At 33.8% G+C, this 26,136-nt stretch overlaps 1 protein-coding gene across 2 annotated transcripts in view; it reads left to right on the top strand.

Annotated features, from left to right (window-relative positions):
- Positions 1-16,328: 16,328 nt before the first annotated feature.
- Positions 16,329-26,136, top strand: part of LOC132699055 (broad-complex core protein isoforms 1/2/3/4/5-like) — a 72,972-nt gene continuing 63,164 nt past the window's right edge. For both annotated transcript variants that reach the window (XM_060665515.1, XM_060665516.1), the window contains exon 1: positions 16,329-16,515. The gene's annotated coding sequence lies outside the window, so the exon portion shown is untranslated. The remainder of the gene's footprint in view (positions 16,516-26,136) is intronic.

Here is a 26,136-nt window from a genome sequence, read left to right as displayed (position 1 = left end):
TGCAAAGAGTAATTTAAATAGGAGAATGTTTCCAGAAATAGCAGAAATATTTTTGGAAAAGGTCGGGCATAGACGATCTCAGATATTCAAATATACTGCCTTTAAAAACTACATATTGTAATACCATATCTCAAAGCAGTTAACAAGATTGTTTTCAAAAAATTATGGGTGAGCGGGGCAAGTTGGTCGCAAATAGCGCGAATCAGCTTTTTATTTTAAAAAGAAGGCGCTTCGCGGATTCTTGTCCTAGAGGGGCACATTGTTTTTCTATCGTGCTCCTGCGGACTACTACGGAACTTTCGCAAAATCGATTTAATTTTATTGTGAATACACCCTGTATAAAGTTTCCTTTACATTTGGTCGAACTTCAAAGTTACAGCACACTTCTGTAAATATTAAAATTTGTACTGGTAAATGCAATTTAAAATTATATTTTTTCAAATATCTTGCGTCCATTGTATTATAGATGAAACCTTAAACTCTCTTTCGAAACAGTTTACGATACTGTTCATATCAAATTATCACATCTTTAAAAGTTTTTCTTGTATCGTCAATAATTCACCCACAAAAGCGGAAATTTCTAGGATCTATTAAAATGTTTTGCCCACTAACGACGTACTCTGTATATAATTCCAACAATGTCCGAAATAGAGGATATAGGCCTGGGTCTCCTTAATTTCCTGGTATCCGAATTTTTAGAATGGAGTTAACGGTTTTCAAAAAACTACTTGTTTCCTGAAACAATGCAGTACGTGGTAATAGTAAATGACGTCATCGCGTCTAAACTGAGAGCGAGAAATGGTGATTTTCATTTGGATTTTTTGAAATATCTCAAACAGCGTATGTGATAAACGAAAACCGTAAATACAAAAATTGTAGCCCTTGATACGGCCTATAAAACTGATTTAATGGATTAGCCATTGTTTGTACGAATTTTGATTTACGGTTAATAATTTACTCTCTAAAAGAACAATTTTCAAAACACCTTGTATATAATCGAAAAAATGCGTCAAACAAAAGTTATAGCGTCGGGTGTCCCACGTATTACGGCTGTAAAATAACCACAAAAAAAAATCCAAAATTAAAAAAAATACTTCGCGTTATTTTATTGCTTCCAATTTAAAGAGTCTAAATGCGGGTCCAGACTTCTACCTTTCTCCCAAGTCTGAAGTCGGTAGCTGCAAATTTGGAGTACTTATTATGTTTTTTAAAATTGCACGGAATATCGCGAACACCCTGTACAATACTTAAAAACCGTAAATACAAAAGTTTAAGCTGTCTATGTGGGTTATATCGTCACGTAAAAGAATCTGACATATAAAACACAGATTTTAAATTATTGTCAATTTTCAATAATGGGGGGACCCATTTTTCATTTTTCTTTTGAATTTGCGGCGCACCCTGTAAATTTTTAAAAAATTGTCAAGAAAAAAGTTTATGGAGTCGTTTCCTCTGCGTCTTCTGGTTCAAGAATTTTTTTGTTTTTGTAAATTTTTGAAAAATGGTCTTTTTTGTAGACCCTTGCACACGCGATTATTATTTTATTTTTTTTTTAAATATTTCCCACCCCCCAGCCCCCCCGGAGAACGGACAAACAGACATTTTTTTTTACGGTGATCATTTCTGTACTAACGGCGATCCCATAGCACTTACCGTTACCGAGGTATAAAATTTTTATACGAGCGCAGATATTTTCGTAAAATTCTTCGATTTCATCGATTTTCGAAAGTAACAAGGTATGACGCAGGCATCTTTCAGTTAATAACCTGGTTTAAAAAAAAAGCTAACCAACAACTAACTAAGAAAAGGAAAAATATTTCTATCGTAAATTATGTGCATTCTGCAGTTGCATATTAATACATTTTTTTAAATTCATCCTGCGTTTGTTAATAATGTTAATTTAATTTAACTATAGAAAATTGGTTTTTCTGATTTCGTATGGCTGAATGTAGCAGTAAGTAAACGAATACGTAACTTATAGATTCTAAATTGTAGCATCTGAAGAAGAAAATACAAATTTGTGAAAGCTCGGAGTAGCACAAAAGCATTTTACCTGTAGCAACCTCGCTGCCACATTACTTTCATTCACGAAACTCGTCTTTCTATTGAATGTAAATTATTGTGACCCTAATTTAGGAACGAACCGAGGTCTCAAAAGTTAATTACGGAAAACTGTGATTACAATTTATCTCAAATTTACGATATGTCCACTTTCTTAAATTTTTATTTTGTTTCCGCAATAAGAAACCAGCTGTAGTGTCCAATTCGCAAATTTTAACGCCAAAATCTGAATCTATAAAAAAATTGCCGCGTACGTCCGTCGCCTTAGAGATAATGCGAACTTATCTAGTTAAATTATTGACATATAAACTCCGAGAAAAAAATAGAACCGCTTAGTTGCTCTCGTTTTTGGTTATTCGTCGACGTGCGTACAGACTTTCGCGAAACAAAGCAGCCAAACGGATCGTAATAATTAATCATCTTGGGTGCGTTATTGGGAATGGTCAAGAATTTGTGAAGGTACGTTGAAAGCAGATCGGACGTTCGGGGATAAGTCGCAATCAAAATGAAGGATAACGCTCGAGATCGACCCTAAACGGCAAACCACTCATTCCAGAACTCTGCGTGCCAATCGGGATGTAATTTTTGTTGGTTAGAAAAATTCGAAACTTTCAAAATTCGTACCTCAAAAAGTAGAAACTAAAAATAAACACATTTTTACTTACGTCGTCTAGATAGAACGAAAACTAACATTTATTGTCTGCACCTTGTATACACAGCAAGCAACTGTTGGTTATTCAATATTTACTATTACTTTTTTAACACATCAATAATACATTATGTCATTTTGCTATTAAGTTGTTGCTTTTCTCTCCAGGAGGTATCTATAAAACTCCTTTTTCGAAACTTTGACACATCAGTATCTCAGAAACTATTCATAGAAATCGGATTTCTTTGAAAAACTAATTAATACTATAACAAGTAGTACATCCACATTTGTATCGTTTGATTCTTTCTATCTCGGCTAAAAGTAACATGAAAAAGGAATTCGGATTTGCTTTACCAAATCATGGTTTGCTTGTATGGTGTATCTCAAAGTATAACGTCTACGCGACAATTATCAAAATGACTTCGGGACAGTAATAAAACGCCTGACCAGTCAGTATTATAGGACAGGGCATCAGGGACGGACTTTTAATATTAAGATTAAATATTCCATTACGTTGATTCAGGCATAATAAAATGAAATATATAATGACACTAAATATATTCAAACAATCAATAATGACAAAAGTACGTTTTCGTTCAAAATCTAATTCCGTTTTAACTAGAGCCCATTGTAATGTTATTCGGTATGCAAATCTAAGAATATTTTTTTATATTTAATTTTTAAAATGTGCCAAACCTCTAGCTCTCAACAGGTATATTATCAATTACATTTTTAATAATTTTTTTACACTTACAATATGATTTGTAGAGGATATTATTTTATTTTATTGAAAAATTTTAAATACAAAGAAGTTTTGTTTGAATATGCCGCATGCCGTGAAATTGTTTTCATTACACGAGGTGTCTCATATGTATCGCACAGCATATAGCACAGCACAGGTCCTTATTTTAAAACACCCGACAAATTATTTCAAATTATTTGCAGTTTGGTGTTAAAATGACGGGGATCAATAAACAGGGTGGTCACATCGCAAAATTTAGATAAATTGCAATGATAGTTTTCAGTGTTTCGGTTTTTAAGACTTAAACGGTTCGAATCGTTCTTAAATTACATAACGAGCGGCGTTGTTACAGGTAGTTTGTTAGAATTATAAACCTTTTATAGAACTAATTATATTGTGAAAACAATATCAATTACAATAAATATTATTATTTTAAAAAAGTCTACTATTTACAAGGAAACTTCACTTGTGTAAAGTAAAGTCAATATGTTCCGAGTAGTCCGTTTAACTATACCTAATCGATGGACTCCAGAGAAATAACAAGGTTGCTTTCGAAAGATCGACGCTGGGCGGGGCAAGTTCATAGCGCGTAGCTCGAAGCAGCTTTGTATTTTATACAAGAAGTCACTTAGCGGTTTCTTGTGCTAGAGAGATGCATTATTTTTCCATCGTGCTCGTGCGGACCACTACTGAACTTTCGCAAAATGTATAAAGCGTCTTTCACGTATCGCCGAATTTCAAAGTCACGACAAACTTTGATAAATATAAAAAATTGTACAATAACGATTTCCAATGATATTATTCTAAGTGTCTCGTTCACCCTGTATAGTAGACGAAACTTGAAACTCTCTCTCCTCAGAATTTACGATACTCTTCGGAACAAATGTTTACAAATTTTATAGTTTTTCATTAACGGCTAAAAATTTACAAATGAAAACGGCAATTTTCAGGGTCTTTTAGATATGTTTTCCCATAACCGACACACCCCGTACATGATTGAAAAATATCCGGAAATGGAGGTTATAGGATTTCCTACGTGTTCCGGTTCAGAAATATTTCGAAAATAGTAAATGGTTTTGGAGAAAATAATATTTTTCTGAAACCATGCAGTGCGCCGTAATAATCAACGACGTCATCGCGTCTTGAGCAAATCCGAGGTATAGTGATTTTCATATGTATTTTTTCAAATATATAGAGCAGCGTGTGTGATAGACGAAAACCGTAAATTCAAAAATTGTAGCTCTTGATGCGGCCTTTGACACTGTTTGAACCGATTGGCTATATTTTTTATGATTTTTATTTACTCTGGAAAAGAACAATTTTATTGCTCTTTTAGATTTTTGTCTATAATTAGAAAACCCTGTATATAATCCAAAAAATGCCTGAAATAAATGTTATAGCACTGGATCTTCCGCGACTCCGTGATAAAGAATTTTGACGACCCGGTGAATGGTTATGGAGGAAAGCATGTTTTCTGGAAGTCAAAATAACAAAAAAAATTTTTTTCAAAATAAAAAAATATATATTTGGTGAGATTTGATTGCACTCAATTTACACTGTCTAAATGTGGGCTTAGACTTTTACTTCTCTGCTAAATTTAAAGTCAATATCTGCAAATTTAGGACACTCAAAACGTTTCTTATATACCACGAAATATCTAGAACACCCTTGACAATATTTGAAAACCTTAAATACAAAAGTTTTAGCTGTCTGTACGGGCTGTATCACCATGTAAAGGAAACTAACATCTGAAACATAGTCTTTTAGTTATAGTCAATTTTTACTATTAGGGCTATCCATGTACATTCTTGAAAAATTGTCCAGAATAAAAGTTTTTTGACCCAAATCTTGTGCGTCGTTTCGTTCAGGAATTTTTTCGATTGCATAAACGGTTTTCGTTCATTTTTTTGTTAGATCCTTGCAAACGCGATTTTATATATTTTTTAAATACTGCCCGACCCCCCAACCCCCTCAATTTCAATAGGTTTTGCTAGGAGACCAAGCGCTATTCGCCTGCCAAATTTGAAGTCGATAGCTTCAATTTTCGGACACATCCAAAAACGAGTTGAAAATCGAAAAAAAAATGGACACGGAAGCTGGACCGCAGCCATTTTTATTATCTTATGCACCCAGATTTGTCGAAAGTAATAAGATTACTTTTGAAAAATTGTCACTGGGCGGGGCAAGTTTGTAGCGCGTAGCAGCTTTATATTTCAAAAGGAAGCTGTTTCGCGGTTTCTTGTGCTAAAGGGACGCATTGTTTTTCTCCTGCGGTCCACTATGGAACTTTCGCAAAATCGATGTAGTTTTATTGTACATACACCCTTTATAAAGCATCTTTGACTTTCCGCCGAACTTCAAAGTTACGACAAACTTTGATAAATGCTAAAATTTGTACAAATAATTTTCGAATTCTAATGATATTTTTTCAAATATCTCTCGCACCCTGTATGATACACCAAACCTGAAGCTTTCTCTCGACACAATTTGCGATACTGTTTAAATCGAATTATCCCATGTTTTATAGTTGTTCATCTACGGTTAATAATTTACCCACGAAAACGGCAATTTTTAGGATCTTTTAGATCTATTGCCTATAAACGACACACTAATGTACAAAATAGAGGAGATATCCCTGGATCTCTCACGTCTCCTAGTATATAAATTTTTCCAATAGAGGTTTTCGAGAAAATACTTGTTTTCTGAAGCCATGCAGTACACCGTAATAGTAAATGACGTCATCGCGTCTAGAGGGCGAGCAATGGTGATTTCATATGACACTGTTTGAACTGATTAGCAATATTTTTTACGACTTTTGATTTGCGGTTAATAATTTGCTCTAGAAAATAACAATTTTCTTTTAGATTTTTGCCTATAATTTAAAAACCTCGTATATAATCGAAAAAATGCTTGAAATAAATATCATAGCACTAAATCCTCCGCGTCTGCCAGTTAAAGAATTTCGCCCATCGAATGAATGGTTATGGAAAAAAAAATGTAAATAACCGAAAAAAAAATTTCACATTTAAAAAAAAATACTTTGCGGTACTTAATTGCGCTCGACATTAATAGTTTAAATGTGGGTCTGAACTTCTACTTCTCTGCCAAATCTGAAGTCCGTAGCTGCAAATTTAGGGAACCTATTACGTTTGTTAGTATTGCACAAAACTTTAAATACTGCTGTGTAGTTGTGTATACGAGCCTTATTGCCATGTAAAAGAAACTATCTGAAACACAGTCCTTTAATTAACGCTATTTTTCAGTTTTTTTTTTATTTGCGGCGCACCCTGTACATTATTGAAAAATTGTCAAGAATTAAAGTTTATGCAGCTAAATCTTCTATGCGTTTTCGTTAAATAATTTTTTCGGTTAAATAAACAGTTTTCGAGAAATGATCTTTTCTTTAGATCCTTGCAAACCCAGTTTTTATTTTTTTAAATACTTCCCGTCCCTTCAACCCCCGCAGTTTCAACAGGTTTTGTTAGGGGACCAAATGCTATTTGTCTGCCAAATTTGAAGCCGATAGCTTCAAATTTCGGACTCTTATCGTGTTTCATAGCCACGTCCAAAAAACAGTGGAAAATCGAAAAAAAAAAGATGGACGCCGAAGCTTGAACGCATCCATTTTACGTATCTGATGCACCCTATGGACTGCAAAAAAGGAGCAAAATTTGAAGCGTGTGGCTCAAACCGTTCGGAAGTTATAGTCGAAAAACGTTTTTCTTCGATGCTGATTCCATTTGTACCAACAACTACGCTGTACGATGCACGGTTATCGAGATCTCGAGTTTAGTGAGGAGCGCGTATGCTTTCGAAAAGAATCGATTTCATCAATTTTTCGAAATAAGTGACTAGAGTGTTTTCTAGCATGTTATCAACTTCCCACATTCTATTATCTTTAGTCCCTCATGCAAGAGGATTTCAACCTTCCTCATTTTAAAAGTGGTGTTACGCCATGCGCCCACAGCAATTCTAAGGGGTTTAATTCAGGGTGACATGGCGGAAGGCCTTTTAAAACGATTTCATCGAAAAATTTAGAGAACTTTTTAATTTTTTAAGTGTTAGGTGGTATTATCTTGGGCTATAACAGACCCAAAAGGAATATGATCCAGCATTAGGTATTTTCATGGACGAACATTGCCAACCGCTAGCAGAAAGTAACTATAACTCTAATTTTAAACACTAATGGACAGGTAGGATAACTATCTCTCTGTCTATCAGCCCCCCTCAGGACACCTGACTAAGTTTTATAGCTCAATATATATCTCTCGCATTAAGAAACAAAGCAAATAAATTTTTATGTCTTTTTTTAAGTCTGTAACGCATGAATGAAGTTGTAATTAGTCTCAAATACTGACCCAACATTGCCAATAATAAAATGAACAAAAATACAAAAAAAAACAGGACGTTTAGGTTACAGGTACGGTGCATTATTCTGCAATGGCTTGCATTGTATACAACACGTTCGTACAAACAACTTTTACATTTAAAATATTTTCAGATATTTTCAATTTGACGTTTTTATATCCAGAAATTATCGATAGGGAATAAAAAATATCTTTTTATTTTTATGAATAAAACTTGTTTTTGAAAACGCGGATTGTTTCTAAATCCATTTTTTCAAACACAATAAAAAATATTTGTTTTATATAACTTTTATATAAATTTGTTTTATATAACTTTTTAACCATCGACAACTGGGTTAATTTGATTCCAAACGATCTTTCGTTGCCTCTTTCGTCTCGTACTTCTGGGACCTTCTGAATAACTAACAAATAATATCTTCATAGAAGACGTTAAAAAAAATTTCAGCTTTCTGTGCAAAACAGAATACAGTCAGAGGTGTGTGAAAGGTTGTGAAAGCTGATATGCTGAGTACTTTATCAAGAGCATGGTGCAAATATCAAAACGTTATTTCAGAGGAATATTTTTGATGATGATGCTGTTAGATTGGACATGAACTTCTTATCAATAAGATTAAAATAAAAACTTAACTCCAATTAATAGGAAATTAACAAATGTCATACTTCTAGTAAATTACCAATAGAACGTTTCCTGTTTTCTACAAGATGAAGTTGGAGTTTTGGCACTACCATTTTCATATGTAAGCACGATGATCAGTTTGATTCAGACATGCAGATAAATTTTGAGGAACTTTTGTTGTACTAAAATATTGTCTCAAATTTCCATGTACATGTTTGTGCCAAGCAAAGTTCGATAAAGAATAATTAATATTGTGCCTACGTGCGTGTGTGTATTTTTGTAATATCATAAAAAATGATAAAATAGTAAAATGTAATGTTGCTTTCGAGATAAATCCAGATAACTGAAGCGATAATTTCGGGAAAAAAACATTTTTAGCTATTACCTACGCATACTTAACCTGTTTGCATAGTTTCGACTAAGATGTGTATTTAGATGTCTATCCTGCGAGAGATAACGGTCGGTCCAATTTTAACTTGCAAAATTTATCAACGATGTCATTCGAATAAGAAAAATTCGGTGTAGTGCGAATATATAATGGGGGATGTCTTGACGTTTAATTATTACCACTTTTAGAGTAAACCGTTTATTATGGGGTGGACATCTTTTTTTAGAACTTGTAAAAAATACTAGAGAAACTTGGAGACTAAGTAAGTAAAATTTCATATTGCAATAGGTGGCCTAAAATAAGTCCTAGTTTTATATATAAACATATGTAGAGGAAGGAATGCATCTGAAATAGTGTATTATGCAACAAGTGCATTAAAAAATTCACCGAAACTTTTGCATACTATACTTTTTCTACAACCGTTAGTTTTTGGGAACATTTTCGAAAAACCACACAAACTGACCACCAGAATTGACAAACGTCAAAATTCAAGGTGTGGGAATGATCGCCGAAAAAAATCGCGGAAAGTAAAGTGACGCTTCCCGCACGCTAGATCGGTATGTAATTTTACGGACAGGAGTAGAAAAATATTTTTTTTTGAAAGAAAGTTTTGCAATATTAACATTTTAGTAATTGAATGCTGAATCTGATTCTAAAATTGAAACTGTTAAATAGAAATATAAATTAATATCTGCTAATTCTCGATTCTATACTATAGAAAAAAAAATTAGTCAAATTAAAAAAAACACACAATGAGACAAAAAGCTTATCTTATCATCTTATCTTATCAATTTTGTTTCAAACCTACTTTTCAATTTGTGATGAATAAATCAGATGAGCACGCTGAACAGTGTATTTTTGACGTTCATTTTCCATCTTCTTTTTCTCGTAACAGTACATAAATTTTCGGATTTTACTAGAAAAAAGTCTAAAATTCACTTCCAAAAAATTATTACAGTTTTGTTCATCTTTGCTCCAAAAACGTCTGACAGAAAATTGAGATTTTTGAATTTATAATAAGATTCTGCATACAAAAATTACGACGATAAAATTTCAAAACTTTTTTTCCACCTCTTTCGGAAATGGTCATAAAGGCCATTTGTAGGACCATTCCTATTAAGGGTTATTTTGGACGTAAAATAGGCTATTATAGTTTGGCCCACTAATTTCGGAACTGAATTTTTTCTAAAGCACAAGTTGATATTTCAAAAGTAAATAAATACAAGGTGATCACAAACTAGCCTTAAAAATTTAATAGAAAAAATCGTTGACAGCCATTTTCTTCAAATGTCATCCATTAAACGTTATTATAATTTTATTTTATTTAGCATTTTAAAAGAAGGTGATTTTACATAAGGTTTACTTTTTGAAAAAGTTTTAGTTTTTTAGATTTTATCATAAAAATACAAATGTGTTTCATCGTAAAAATACTACTACGGATTTTGAAGAAGAAACAGTGTTAGACGAATATCAGAAAAAAATAAAAATTTTAGAACTTTTGGGCAATAAAAAAATTATCTTTTTAAATATTTTTTTAATTGCAAATGATATTTTAATTAGTAGCAGTATATTAAAACAACAATTACAATAAAAAATAACCGCGTTAAAAGTGACCGCGTAACAGACATTGATTTCCAAACCAAGAGCGAGCCAATATAGTGACGTTTCTGTAGATTGTTTTCTTTACGCCATGGTTCAATATCATAAAACTTTCAGGCCACCGGTATACACAAGGTATCAGCTCAATTCTTTGGTTTGGATAATGAAACACCGGGTTTGCAAATGTTGAATTATAACATTTATTTAAATGGGTAAGATTTCGAGTTTAGGTTCTTTTTTTTCTATTTGAAACAATGGAGTTTAATATTAGGATACTTAAACAAAAGAAATCCCAGTGGCTATAATTTTTTAAATGTACTTCTCCAGCATTCGTTAGAGTTTGGCAGTAACATTTATTATTAATATATGGAAATTTCGTAAGATATTATCTCGTTTAAGAAAAAAAAATTGAAATTAGAGTTTTGTTATTCACGCTGTTCACAGCAACACTGAATATTTTGGGTGCCGAATGACTCGGGTAATCCCAATGACTAATGCTGCATTAAATAGAAATACCGTCTATTAACATTTACAAATATGTTTATTTCTATGACCAAACCAGTAGATGCTGATTCGCATAACTTTAAACTAATTATTTCGTTGTACAAAATGGTGTTATAAAAACTCATATCTATTCGATTTATATTATACAGTGACAAGGTGACTGACAATGGTCAGTGTATAGGGCGAACTGTATATTATGAGATGATACAGAGGTTTTTCCTTACAATTAGTTTATAAAGGCATGTACGGTTGTATATGAACGCTTCTAAAGTGTATATCAGAAAGTTGTAGAGTAATTAGAGTAGTTAATGTTGTTAAGACGTTTATTCGATTTCAGAAGTACAAAATACAAGCTACAGTATATTATTATTATTATCCGGGTTCATAGCGTCCTACTTCCGGTTACCAGTCTCAATTCTCGGCCTTTCTGGTTTTCTGTTTTTTCCGAGGGTCTCCAGTTCAGCATCTTCTTGAGTATTCTTTGGTTGTTATCTATTCGTTGTAAGTGGCCATAGTAGTTTAGCGGCTGTTCTAATATATATTCTACGACGTTACCATTTTTATTATTGCTCGAAAAGTTTTGGTTAGTTTTGGTCTATCCTTGCCTTTTGCGTCTATGGGCAATTTCAGTACTTTCTAGAGATTGTTTATAGGTGCCGTATCATCTGATTAGACTTGAGACTTAACTGAGTGTTGCAAATTGCAATTGTATAAAAAAAAAGATGAAATTGCAAGTGTAAGTGTTCTCGACGTAGGTGCCGTTTTTGTTGATCAAAATGACAAATTCATATCTATGTTGGGCTTGATGGATTAAGGTGTTACCATCTGTGTTTGTCGAGTCTTGTATGTTTCTCAACCACGATTTCTTTATTCTTGCTATGCCCCGTTTTCCTTCAATCTTCTCTCGCAGTATTAGTTGTAGCTGTTCATATTATATGTGTCACATTATATGACCGAGATAAGTTGTTTTTCTGATGTTTGTTGTGTTTGTTCGAACGCATCCCTTTTGGTTCCAGTACCTGTTGCGTATCATAATTATATCGTGACTATCCAACCCGATCTCTTGCATAATTTCTATTAGTTTTTGATGTTGTATGCGATCAATGGCTTTCTTATAATTCACAAAACAGACATAGATTTCCCGTCTCACCGTCTCACTTCCAAATATCTTTCGGCCATTAAGGCTAGACAAAGGGTGGTCTCCCTTGTTCTCCTGCAAATCTTCGGAAACCGTATTGAGATTGTCGCATTTGGATCGGATTCGCTTGAAAATGATTCTCATCCGTATCTTTGCTGTGTGGCTCATCAGGAAGATTGTTCTGTGATCCTCGCACTGCCTTGCTTTGTGCTTTTTAGGCAATATGTCCGCTTTCGTAAATTGCACCGAGAATGTTAGTCAGTCTATTTATAGCACCGTTGCTAATGGTGATTTATTGCTTTTAATTTCTGAGATTTAATCGGGCTACTTGTGACGTGAGAATTGTAAGGTTGTTTCTCTTTTCGACGGTTGGCTTATCGTCTCCGAACAGTTCTATCAAGTACTGCCCCCAGATTAATTTTTGTCTAACATGTTGGATGTTCCTAAAATTAATCCATATATTTTCAATGTCTTCTCTGTCCATCAGCATACTTCCATTCAGTTTTCTATGAACTTCCTTCAGGTATTGTGTTTTTTGGTTGTCTTTCGCTTTGTTTCAATCCTTTTAAGCCTTACTCTTATCGTCAGACCTACCGGGCTGTGGTCCGAATTTATGTCACATGCGGGATATACCTTGGCATTGAGAACACTATTTCGGAATTAGGTGTTAATCGCAACGAAGTCGATTTCGTTTCTTACAAGATTGCTATCTCGATCTTGGGGCAGATTTCTAAGTGTCTTTTCGGGAGTTTAAACTAAGTATTGCTATGGCTAGTATATTTTTTTGGCAAAATGGGACACATCTACTGCTTCTGTGATTTCTGTCGCCCAGGCCTTAAGGACCTACAACACCTTCTACTGTTAAACGCGGACCTTGGCGTTCAGGTCTGGCATCAGTCTTTATACATTTCTTCGCTAGCTGAATGTTGGAATAAAACCATTCCACAAAACCATTCCAATTCATCAGCTGTGGGGGCATATAGTTGGATTATTGTTTTTATTTTTCTCCCTGTGATTCTTAGCACCCCCTGATCACTTAAGGTCATGCAGCGACTAGGGGCTGTGGTCTGTGTTTCGCCTGCCATAATAATTTACTTGGTAATTTAATGCGAAGGTTTCCCACTTGCCTTTCGCATCCAATGCCGTTGACCCTGTTAAAGGTTCATCTGCCTCTAGACAATAGGGTACCCATTTTCCAGCCCCTCCTAGCATGGGGATCCGACGCTGTTGGCCATATTCAGCTATCTTCACTTAGTTTAGCCCGCAGGTGTATGCGGTTACCAGGGTGTGGCACTTGGAACCATAAGTGAAGATTGGTGCCCTGAGTATATCGTTGGGTGCGACCGTCCTTGAAAAAACTACTACTCCTCCGCGCGATCCCCATACCCAAGTGTAACCGTAATAAAACTAAAATAGGAATGTTAAAATTCTTTGCTCTATGTTAAACTGTTTAATATTTATAGACGCTTAAAGTAGAAAAAATGTATCCAAAATAAAACCTTTCAAATGTCAATACCTCAAAAACAACTAAGAAAGAACCAATAGGACCATAAACAAATCGTATCGGAAATATTTAAGGTGTTGCATAAGGAACAACCGTTTTTGGAATAACTATTTTGAGACCTCGTTTACCGGGTGATATCAATTTTGGATGATAGAATAGAATCTCCAAAAAAATTAAATTAATTATTTTTGCAAGGTTTGGCATAAATTTGATATCTTCAAAACGGAAATAATTTTTATTCTATGTTGTTCTTAATTTTTCCACTGGAAACATTTTTTTTATATTTCCAAACAATGAATGAACTAATATCCATTGTGTTTTAGGGAAAAGTAGATTTTTGGGATAGTTTTTTCTTTTACCATATATTATTTTCTAGAATCATTTTTGCGTTATATTCAGGGCCTTTAAATGTGAGTAAGTTACTTCACCCCTTCACCATAATTCATCGCGAGTATGAACATATACCCCCAAAAACAAAAAACAATTGAATTGAAATCTGGACTCCCAATCCAACAATAAAGAAATTGATTATTTAGGTAGTCTGCAATATGTCTTTCAAAGTGCACCGGAGCGCCATCTTGCATACCAAAAATGGAGCTACGGCTTAACTATTCCGCACCAAACGTTTATTTTAAATTCCTGTTGGAAATGGCGTTTAGTTGAATAATATGGGTTTTGCACATCCCACGCATGCTTATTTCTAAATTTATATAGATACCCCTGCGTGTTATTGCTCCATCTATCAACATTATTGAGTAGGCGTTTTACCAGACCCGACAAAAACGGTCAAATTCCAATTAAAGTGATATGGAGAAAGCCTTTCTTGGTGAAAAACTCTACAAACAATAGATTTACTCACTGCCCTTCGTCAGGTGCTTATTTCGGGATTTTCAGTTACTTGGACTAGAATCATTTTTGGTCGCCCCACAAAATCCCTCTTGGGGCGGAACGAACTTGGAAACATATCTAAATAATAATACATAATAATACTAATAATAATACATTTAAAAATAAATAAATCAATTGCAGAAAAGGAGATAAAAGCAACGAAAAATTGTTCACAGTTCAACTCCTAAAAAATGATACATAACAACTACTTCTAACTATTAATTCGCTTGAGTAACATACACTTATAGCAAAATACAATGGTATATAGTATAAACGAAATAGACTAGAAAATCTCGAAACTAAACTCATTGTGGTAATTGTCCCAATTTCCTTTTAAAAAGTAATCTTAAAAATTATAAATATTGTAGGACAAGCTTCTTTGAAAGAGAGGACATGTGGAGAGATACGACCCTTAAATCTAAGTGGACCGTAATTAAGATTAATGCTATGGAAAAATACCAAGGAGTGTAGTCTACCCCTGTTCTACACATTCAACCGTTTGGCATCCTGTAGTTTTTGCGAGACTGACTTATATTTCCTTATACTCTTATTACCTTACCTTATTACCTCATGTTTCCCTGTACTCTCTCAATTCTATTTGTGTCGATTTTATCTAAGCATGGACCATATAAAGCGTCACAATAGTTAACACAAAAAATACCCAAGATTATTGACAAAATTTGTAAACGATCCCTTTTCTTTCCAAAGAGCATAGCAGATGAGTTGGTTAGATTAATTATCAATCCGTGACGTGCTGAGAATTCAGTTCTTTTAAATCTTTACTAATTAATTGTTACGCTGTATACCAAGTACTAATACAGTACCTGAGTATCAGCAGCATAAAAGTATGTCATGACATTTTTCATACACTAGACAAAATTGCTGAAACAGTTTTAGTCAAGCTCTGAAGAAGCCAACGGGATGATTGGCGAAGCGTTAGCAAGTTCGACTCTACAATAACCGACTCAGGATGAATCCAGAAGTTTTGTAAAAACTATTATATTAGCCTGTAGAAATTTCTTTTAAAGTAGTATTTTATCATGTCTGTTTTCATCAGACCCCACTTTGCACTTTGAACTATTTTGCATGTTCACATGAAACTGTTCAATTAGTTGCAACGAAAATTTCAAATGGCGACTCGGGGAGAAATTTAAAGGGTACACTTTTTTGTGTAAAAAAAGGTGTAAGACGTGATATCTTTATTAAAAATCTGCATGCACCAGGGCGCAAAAAAAATGGGAAGTATCAAATGCCCTAAAAGTACCATACGTAGAGCCCTCTACAATTTGCAAAAAAAATTCACGAAAATGGATTTCCTCATGTCAAAAAACGCCGATTTGCAAAATTTTCTGCAAAAACCTGTATTATTTCAGGAATAATTAAAAAAATGAAAACTAAAATTGCAACTTTGACACCCATTCTATAATTTTACTTCGCCTACCGACATTGTCATTATTTTAAATTAGGGTAAAATTTTATTTAAGAAGTGCGACTGCATAGATAACCGGGTTCTTATTCCTCTCCGTCTTGAAAAGACAGAACATAGGACAGGCACACGCGCTATATTCCTGCGACGGGGCGAGATATAACGGACGGCGAGAGCGGCGGCAGGAAACCCCCTGCGAGCCGGGAAAAAACGACCGCGCGGCTCTCCCTCTCCCGGCTCCCGTTTCGATTTTTTATTTTGATATTTTTAATTGCGGGTGCTGTACACCCAACTCTGCGCATTTTCATTCCGCGCTGCGCGGGCGGAGGGGTGGGGAGGCGCCCCCTCCGCCGTCAGTTTTCTTCCTGCTGCACACGCACTATTTTTTAGTTACACCGGGTCGCAGATGTCTCATATAGCCATAATAGCGATGTCCTCGTGAAATAAGGCTGTCTCGCTCTCTGACGTTCGCGCTCGCATTTTTTTTTTCGCGATCGCAGTAGTCCGCGACCGAATTTTTAATCCGATTCGTCCAGTCGGTGGATCTACGAGAGTGCCGCCGCGGTGCGTGTGTGTGATTGGAAAAATATGGATTTGGCCCGCAGAAACGGATGAGTTCGGTCCGATTCTGAGGTAAATGGCGGCAGAAACTATTTTTCGGTGCGTCGAATTCGGAGCTCTCGCGTTGCGTCACGCGCGTCACGCGTAAACAAACCACCGAGCGATTTTTTTTTACGGAAAAATTCGTTTGCCGCTATCCCTATATCGACTTGTTCCAATTCCCGTTCGTGTTAGTCACACACGACGTTACGTGCACTTATTTTTATCATTACTTCGTTTTGATTATGCTTTTGTTGACCAAATTATAGCTCATCTTTGTTTCTCGTTTTCTCCACTCTCTTTTAATTTTAGATTGTAAAATCTTGCCACCGACACACTCAAGTTAGCGTCAGAAAAATTTAAACTCCGAATATTCATGAAGTTCGAATTGCCTTAAATGCAGTTTAAACCATTTTTTTTATTATTTTTAATATTTTTTGAAATATTTATTAATCTCCAACATTGAGAAATAATATTTTTGTACGTAGAGCAACATTTCATAATGTCGATGTGTTTGGTGCTATTGTGTAATGTGAAATTTAAAAAGATTTAAGACTATAAAAAGAGTCTCTTGTTCATTTCCTATGATTTTGTTCCTAATTTGTTGAGGCTATAAGTTTCATATCCCTTTTTTCATGTGTAAAAAAAGCGATCCTAGATTGAACTCGTAAGCATAACGATATTGAGTCCACTATTCCTTAGTAACATTTTGACATAAGTGAAATGCCGGGTGTTAAGGTTTACTTCTCGAAATTGTTATTTCTTTACAGATTAGGCTCTTTTTGAGTGGCAGATATGAAAACTTGGATTCGGGGAGTTTTCAGTTACGAAAAATATAATTACGGTCATATACATGAATGTCCTTTTTTTAGCCTTAGAAATATTTTTTTTTTCGGAAAAGTATAATTTCCATTTTTCAGGCTTTGGGATTGTCGAAATTCTTCTTTTTTATTAGTTTTGGTGGTGAAATGGTGCATTTCCGCATGAAAATTGTTATTTTTCTATGTCTGTAAAGGCTTCTAAATAGTAAAAATGCTTTGCTTATGATTTCGGCTAGAAAAAAAATCCCCATTTCTTCCTAGTACTGTTTTTTTTTTCGAGATATTTGAATTGTAGTACACTAACCTCCAGAAAAACCGACCACTAAAAGCTAGTTCCAATTTCCAAGTTGTATATGTAAACCCGGTCTGGACCACACATCACCAAATTGAGACTTCAAATAAAACTGTACTTAGTATCAACCAGAGAATATTATATACACCTTATAACTGAATTGTCATTTTCTTAAACAAATTTATCTCTGAATTAGATTGCCAATCTGTTTCTGTTTCGTTTTTGTCGTTCACAATTTTTTTCGAGGCAACTGTATTAAACACAAATAACAAAATATTGCTTGCTTTTATTATTATTTTATTTTAATTAACCTTTTATCATCCAAATTACTGCTGTTCCGGTCGAAACGTTTCAACTATACCTGCGTGTTTATTTATTTCTTCTTAGTTTCTTTCTTTATTTCTTCTAATCGATATTTTTTTTATTAAATAAAAATAGAAAACTATTCTCATTTGTCTTCACAAAGTTAACAGTTGCCACTTCGAGTTCCATATTCCAATTTTTTTTGCAATAGTTTTTTTAAGGAACATTCAGATGGATCTAACGTCGTCACTTAAACTGTCGAAACGTTGCCACGCTAGGTGGATAGGATTGTTAATTTTAAGCTATGTTGGTTTTATTCCAGGCGAGGTTTCGAGTTAGATATAAAGTGGCTATGTGCCGTGAGGTGCTATTTCGATTTTCGATCGAAAATTTAAAATTGATTTTCATAAATTATTTGTATATATATATATATATATATATATATATATATATATATATATATATATATATATATATATATATATATATATATATATATATATATATATATATATATATATATATATATATATATATATATATATATATATATATATATATATATATATATATATAATTTTCAAAAATTGATTTTACATGATTTGATTTTCACTTGATGAAATTTCATTTTTATTGAAAATGATTCATTTATATTAATTTTCTATGTCTAGTTTCTGTCAAAGTTTTGAAAAAAAAAACGTTTTATGTGTAGGTAAGAGCATAAAAAGGTTTAAAAAATAACAAAGTTTTTTTACAAATGTCTAAATTAAGAATTAAAGTAAACTTGCATTTTGAAATTGTGCTAACGAAAAAAGTTCGGATAACAGCCTCGTGTTTCGCGGTAAGTTATAAAACACTATTTAACAGTAAAAGTGTAAAGGAATCAATTTTCGAAACTAAGAAAATATTTTAAGAAAAATAATGACTATAAAAAAGTTCTTGCAAAAGCCCAGGAAAATCTGAAAACGGATACAAAAAAAAAACAAAATCACTGCCTGATAAAATAACTTACAACGGTCGTACGGGCAATTTCTCAAAAATTGCTCACTTTTGTCAGATCCTCTTAACATTATTTTTAATGTCTAGCTCAAGGGCCGTTTCCAGAAAACTGGAAAGTGGTCCAGATAGTCCCTATTTTAAAGTCTGGTGACTTTACAGATGCCTCTAATAATCGTCCTATCTGCCTCTTATGTCACTTTGAGAAGGTTTTTGTGGCTGCAATTTATTCATAGCTGTGTTTTCAAGTAAAAAATGACAGACCCGAATCATCATGATGATCAAACTTGGTTCCATTTATCCATGACATCACATGACACACCGAGGCTTTTAATACGGCTTATCCAACAATCCAACAATCTTTTTGTGCAAATGTGCACCTCGGGTGTAACCCACAAGTTTGTTTTCGATGTTGGGCTTTGTTTTCACGATTCGATTCATGCTTCTTTAGCTGATGATTTAAAAGAAAGGGAAAAGGGTTCTATAGATATTAACATCTGAATTTTTCTTGATTCTAAATAAAACTTTGATCTGGGCTCCATTTTGAGAAATACCAAAGGGTTCACCAACCATCAACCAGCGTCATTTTAATACGTGAGGGATATCACCGCACAGATTTGGAAGAGATCGGATGTTTTCGGGGATATTACAGCACAGCTTAAATTTTGACGTTTGTTTTGCAAAAATGTACCCAAAAATTAACAGTCGTAGAAAAAGTATAATATGCAACACGTTTGGTAAAGTTTTTACGTCACTCGTTTATTAAACACTCGCTCCGCTCGTGCCAAATAAACTCGTGCACTTGTTGCATAATATTTTACTCGAACTCGAACGAAGAAGACTTAAAATTTTATAACTTGAGATCGCTTGAAACCCGAGGAAACTGTTTTTTTGTTGCTTTTCTTTTTAAACTAGTAAATTATTATGTCGGTTCTTCTTTTTGTAACAATTATTTGAGTTTCAACGCTAATCCGTATCAAGTGCGCACGAGATTGACATTTTCTATTGCGCGGTATTGGTCGAATTACTTCTCTCTCCATAATGTGTTTTTCAAAACGGTGTAGCTTCAGATATATTTATATTTATATTCATTATAATTTATTTAAATCCGAGTTTAAATGTATGCCTCTTTTTTCATTGTAGAGATAAGAAATTTATTGCGCCCGATTTTGTTGAATTAATGTGCCATTGTGTAATTGGGTGATTTGGGGTTACAGCTTAAACTTTCAAAATGAAATTTTGAAATTTTAAGCTGTAAAAAAGACCACTTTACTCTTAAGTAAATTTCATACTGTTGTACTTTTTCATAGCCTGTAAAAAAACAAACGATAGGTATTACGAGTCTTATTTTTAAAGCAAGCAATGACATTTTAAAAGAATTACTTTTTTCCAAATCTTAGAAAACTTATAAAAATATAACAACTGTTATAAAAGCCCTGGTCTATTATGAACGCGTTATAAATATGCGTTACCTTATAATAAAACCTTAAGCTGGGAAAAATGCTCCAGATTCGCCCGGTGTCGCCACTAAAAAGGGTGTCAAAACACGAGCGTCCCTGACGGATTGCCGCCGCCGCCTCATTTCTGTTCATTTCCCTTTCTACGACAGAATGCGCGCGTTTTCCACGAGTTCCGCGTTTTCTTGGCACCTCGGTGGTGGGGATACGCTCGTCGGTCGTCGTCGCGGTCCAATCAAATTTTTTTATAATGAGAGTTTTTAATGATCGGGTGGAGGGAGAGGAGGGGGGCGGAACTCGGTAGTGAAAGGGAATTTTTTAGTTTGGCCCGGTAGTTTTCTGCGATGGGGTTTCGCGAAATTCGGCAGATCCGAAGTTTCTTTTCCTGGTGATTTTCGTGTTTTTTGCTTTTATTCATCGCGTTTCGCTAGGAGGGGTACGTGTTTTTCTTCGACGCTTGTATTCGTGAATAAATTGCATTTTTTTAATTTATCTATTTATTTAAACTTCATCGATGTCTGCATGTAATCACAGAGTTTCTCGGTAAACAACATAGGTAGAATTTTGCGGTGTTCCGTATTACGGTAATTTGTTTCGTTCCCGAGAGATAGGGTGAAATAGAAATTTTGCGATATTTGGGATGCTAACATATTTCGGACAACCTGTAAGATAGAAAAAAGGTAAAAACTGCTATTGTACCCAAGAAATTTTTATAGACAAACCGTTTTCGAAGAGTACCCCAAACATAGTAGTATTTTTTTTATTTTGGTTGCAAAAAGTTCGCCTTTTATGATGGATCGGTAAACTTCAAAGTTGTGGCAAAGTTTGATAAATATAAAAATTTGCACTAGTAATAGCAATTTCCGACGATACTTTTTCAAATATCTCGCGCACCCTGTACAATAGACGAAAACTGAAAATCTTTCTCGGCACAGTTTACGATACCTTTTAAAAGTTATTATTCCACCATTTATAAATTTTTAGTGTACGGCTAATATTTTACCCACGAACCCCAAGCTCCTTTTGAATTTTTTGCAGACACACCCTGTACCCTTCCACGTTTTCTGGTCCATGAATTTATCGAATGGGGTAAATGGTTTAACAGAAAATAACTTTTTTCTCAAACAATGCAACGCACCTTTCCGTCGTAATAGTAAATTACGTCATCGCGTGAAAATTATGCTGAGTTATGAGAAATACCGATTTTGACATGAATGTTTTCATATATCTCAAGAAGCGTGTGTGATGAAGATACAAAAATTGTAGAGCTCGAAGCGGGCTATGGAACTGTATAAACCAAAAATCCATATATATATATATATATATATATATATATATATATATATATATATATATATATATATATATATATATATATATATATATATATATATATATATATATATATATATATATATATATATATATATATATATATATATATATATATATATATATATATATATATATATATATATATATATATATATATATATATATATATATATATATATTATATATATATATATATATATATATATATATATATATATGATGACACTATATTCCGGGATATCATCCGTTCGCTCGTTGAACTCCGACTGGAATCCCTGCATCCGACTGGAATCCTGCAGACGTTTCGCCAAAATCTCACATGGCATCTTCAATGCTCGGGCTCCGAAAACACTTCGAACACTCGAACACTTCGAAGTGTTTTTCGGAGCGCGAGCATTGAAGATGCCAAGTGAGATTTTGGCGAAACGTCTGCAGGATTCCAGTCGGATGCAGGATTTGCAGGATTCCAGTCGGAGTTCAACGAGCGAACGGATGATATCCCGGAATATAGTGTCATCACATTTTTCCTTCCGTGAATCAATACGTGAGAATATATATATATATATATATATATATATATATATATATATATATATATATATATATATATATATATATATATATATATATATATATATATATATATATATATATATATATATATATATTTCTAGTTTGTGAGTTCCATTAATAAGACGAACCTAAACAATAATGTGAAGCACAGATGTACGTTTTTTTACGTATTTTTTTTTTGGGTTGTGTGAGATTCACGGGTTAATTTGTCCATTTATCTAATTAAGTTATGATAAATTTTGCTGAGATTTTTTGTGTCAGTCTTAGAATTTATGGCGTTTGGATTTTTTTGGATCTCAATCATTTCATAAAATTCCCGTCTTTTTGTGTGGTTTTCTGACAGTAAAATGTTCACACTTTGAAAGTCAAACGAGTGCTAATCCTCCCTGGCATAGGTCGTCGAAAGAGCAGAGCAATTTTTTTTGTCATATTTATGGCTGTTTAAACGACTTTTTAAGTATTGACTAGTTTGTCCGATGTAGACACCGTTAGAATTTTGGCATGGTATTTGATACACAACGTGGATTTTTTTCTCGTCAGGGATTTTAAATTAAAATCAAAAATCCCTGACTAGAAAAAAAGTCACGTTGTGTATCAAATACCATGCCAAAATTGTAGCAACAATACACACACAATAGCAACAATATACAAGAAAATTCAGTTTACTATGATCGTAGCATCCTTCTAGAAATTTTAATTTAGACTATTTAGATCGTGTATATACCGTTTCTATAGCGTTGCATCCGGGCGTCCATATATATGCCCGGTTGCAGATGAAATCAGTTGAAATAACAGAAGAGACAGTAAGAAACGCACTAGAGGAAGGAAAGGAAGTATATATGTTCTAATTATCGCTGTGTATCGGTAATCTGCTCATTTGGCAGACTATGTGGTCAAATTCTTCAACATTTAGTTGAAGAAGAATATGAAGCTTTTGAAATGCATGAAGGGCGGATTAAGGGCGAGTCAGTGATAATATATTCCATCGCGCACAGATAACACGCTTCTCCCATTTATTAATGTCACCACAGTCTACGCACGGTGTCAATTAAAAAACTTTGAGAAGTTATGTATCGGTAATCCAAAATGTAATTGAAGCTATTAATTATATGGAAGCAGCCTCAAGGATGAAAATTATCTACACCTTTTAAAATAAGAAAGCGACTAAGATGAGGATGCTGTTTATCACCAATGCTTTTCAGGATTCATCTTGATCACTCACTGCTGGTGTCATCACAGATAATTACCAGTTGTATACACCACATTTAGCAGATGACCAGATGGTGATAGCACGTAACAAGGAAAATCTCGAATACATGGCCAGAAAACTAATCGAGGAATATGAAATTTGAAAATTCAGGCAAACATTGCAAACACATAGTATCTGTGTCTTGGAAGGCTAATGGAGGATCTAACGCGTGATCTACCGCATCACGACCTATAGGAAGCAACTAATTTACTGTTGGCAATTAAATCAGCCACAAAAAAAGTAACAGCTGGCAACAGGGCGAGGATCTGAAGGAATATCAAGACTAGACTGCATTAGAAATAAAAAAAAGGTAAATTATGGATGTTAGGGAGGACGTCGTAGGAAAAATTCAACAAAAACAGTTCCGCTGGTATGGTTAGGTGGAACGAATGTGACGAGAAAGTTTTCGCGAGATTACGGACAGACTCAAACAAGCAAGACCGAAATACCCATGGTTGCAAGGCATTCATAAGGCTATATCCGATGGAAACTTCCACGTTGGGAAAGGAAAAGGAAAACGGAAACCGGAAAGTGTTTTCGGAGCGCGAGCATTGAAGATGCCAAGTGAAATCTTGGCGAAACGTCTGCAGGAAATGTGGGTGCTAGAGATTTGTAGCAAGACTCAAGGCGACATTGGAAATGAAAATGACTTGACTAATTGATCGACAATTCTTCAAATAACGAAGAATATTACGGTTTTTTACAATTTAGTTTCTGTAATTCTGCATTTTTTGTACCATATGTAACAAATAAGCGCGTCTAATACTAATGCCTAATTTTTTTCTGTTTCCTTTTTAGAAATACTCTCCCGGAAAGTGTTTGCCACTCCATTTTTAGTGCTGGTGCATAAATAACAATAGACAGAAGCTAGAAACTGCCTTAAAAACAGGAGGTACTCCTTGCTCTTAATAAAAACAAAGAATAAAAAAATTAAACGTACTTTAATATCGCTATTTTTAGTGTTTTTCTCATCGGTTGAGGGAACTTATTTTTACGAATTCAAGTATCTAGGTACTCGGGCAACAAGTTTCGCATTAAAAAATCTGGTTTTATTTTGGGATGCACTAGCAGTTTTTTTTTTCGGTCACTGGACGCATGCCAGATAGTTGTGTTTGCGTTTATTGTTATTTACAAAGAATGTGCAATATTTAAGTTCCAAGAACGAAAAAATCAAAAATATACATTTATCTATAGCGCTGAGTTCAAAAAGAGAAATCCTGGAGCTTATACTTATCAGTAGGTGGAGCAAATATCATTTGCGAAGAGGAAAAAATAAAAATACGCTGAATAAGAACCCAAGATCATTCGAAGACTATATTTTCGAAATATGGAAAAAATACAATACAAAGTTCAATTGAAGCGTCATATTTTTTTTTGCGGATTTGGATTCCACATCTATTTCTTATAGTCTTTGAAACAAAAATAACAAACGACATTATAAGCAACTGTGCCAGAAGCATTTTTTTGGTCGGGACACCATATAAATGCAAAAACTTGGGCCAAAATATGACTTCGCCGAAGGAACAGTGTAAGGATTGGGTACCTTATTTTGCGCGATATTTTTATAGGAAATGTAGGCCAGACTAAATTATAAGTCCCTGAAACGAACCAGTAAGGTGACCTCCTAGGTCGCCAGACCTCTTAGCATAAGATTTTTTTCGTTCAGTTTTAAACAAAAATTATATATGAGAATGATTAATGATGAATGATTCGCAACAGAACAATTCACACTATGTGACAGTGGTTTAATCATGTCAATTTGTCTAGTTTTTAGGAAACAGGCTATTTTTTATAATGTATAAGGTGTTATATCGCCATTGTCCTGAAACAAAGCAAAATAACATTCTTAGAAATTTTATTTCGTAGAATGTCAATAAACAATATTATGTATTAACTATTTTTGAGTTATAAACTAAACTTACTTTGTCTCTTTGTAATCATTTCAAAAATACATAATGGAACACTGTTTTTCTTTATGTCAAGGAACAAAAATAAATGTTCAATATTTGCTTGCCAAAGACTGATGCTCAGAGGATCTCGTAGAATGTAAGTATGCACATTGAACATTTGCAGGAAATCGATGTTAACGATTTATTTGTCAGATTTCTATCTGGTAGGATCAGGAACAGGCATACAAGTAACAACCTCTATTGTAAATGGCTGATATAATATATATTTTATTTTCTTGTAGAGGAGGACCAACTTGAGCGGTCTGTGTTGATCATTTAAAAATAAATTGATACAATTAAAAATAAAATTAAAAAAAATATCAGTCATACTTTTCAAATTGAAACACCCCAATTTTATAATTTTATTGTATTTTGCAATCCAAAAAAAATGCTTTTGTATAAGATTCCCTATCACAAAAAGTAGTAGATTTTAAAATATTTGCCACAAAACTTCTTTCTTTTGCAAAAATTTTATGCGCCTACTGAATGGTCAAAAAGATGAAGGCTAATCTAGAACCACACAAATTGTACTTTCGTTTGTCAATTTTTTCATTAAAAAAATAATGTCCGAGAACTAAGTCGTTAACATCAAAGTTACTTAAATTTGTTTCATTTCGAAGAATGGAACACATTTTATCAAAAACATTTTGAAAAATATCGTGGTTGACGAAAAAATATT

The sequence above is a fragment of the Cylas formicarius genome, unplaced genomic scaffold (assembly GCF_029955315.1).
Source record: "Cylas formicarius isolate icCylForm1 unplaced genomic scaffold, icCylForm1.1 PGA_scaffold_3__17_contigs__length_32017465, whole genome shotgun sequence".
NCBI classification, from domain to species: Eukaryota; Metazoa; Arthropoda; class Insecta; order Coleoptera; family Brentidae; genus Cylas; species Cylas formicarius.
Note: the sequence above shows the minus strand (reverse complement) of the source record. Positions and strands in the feature narration are given on the sequence as shown.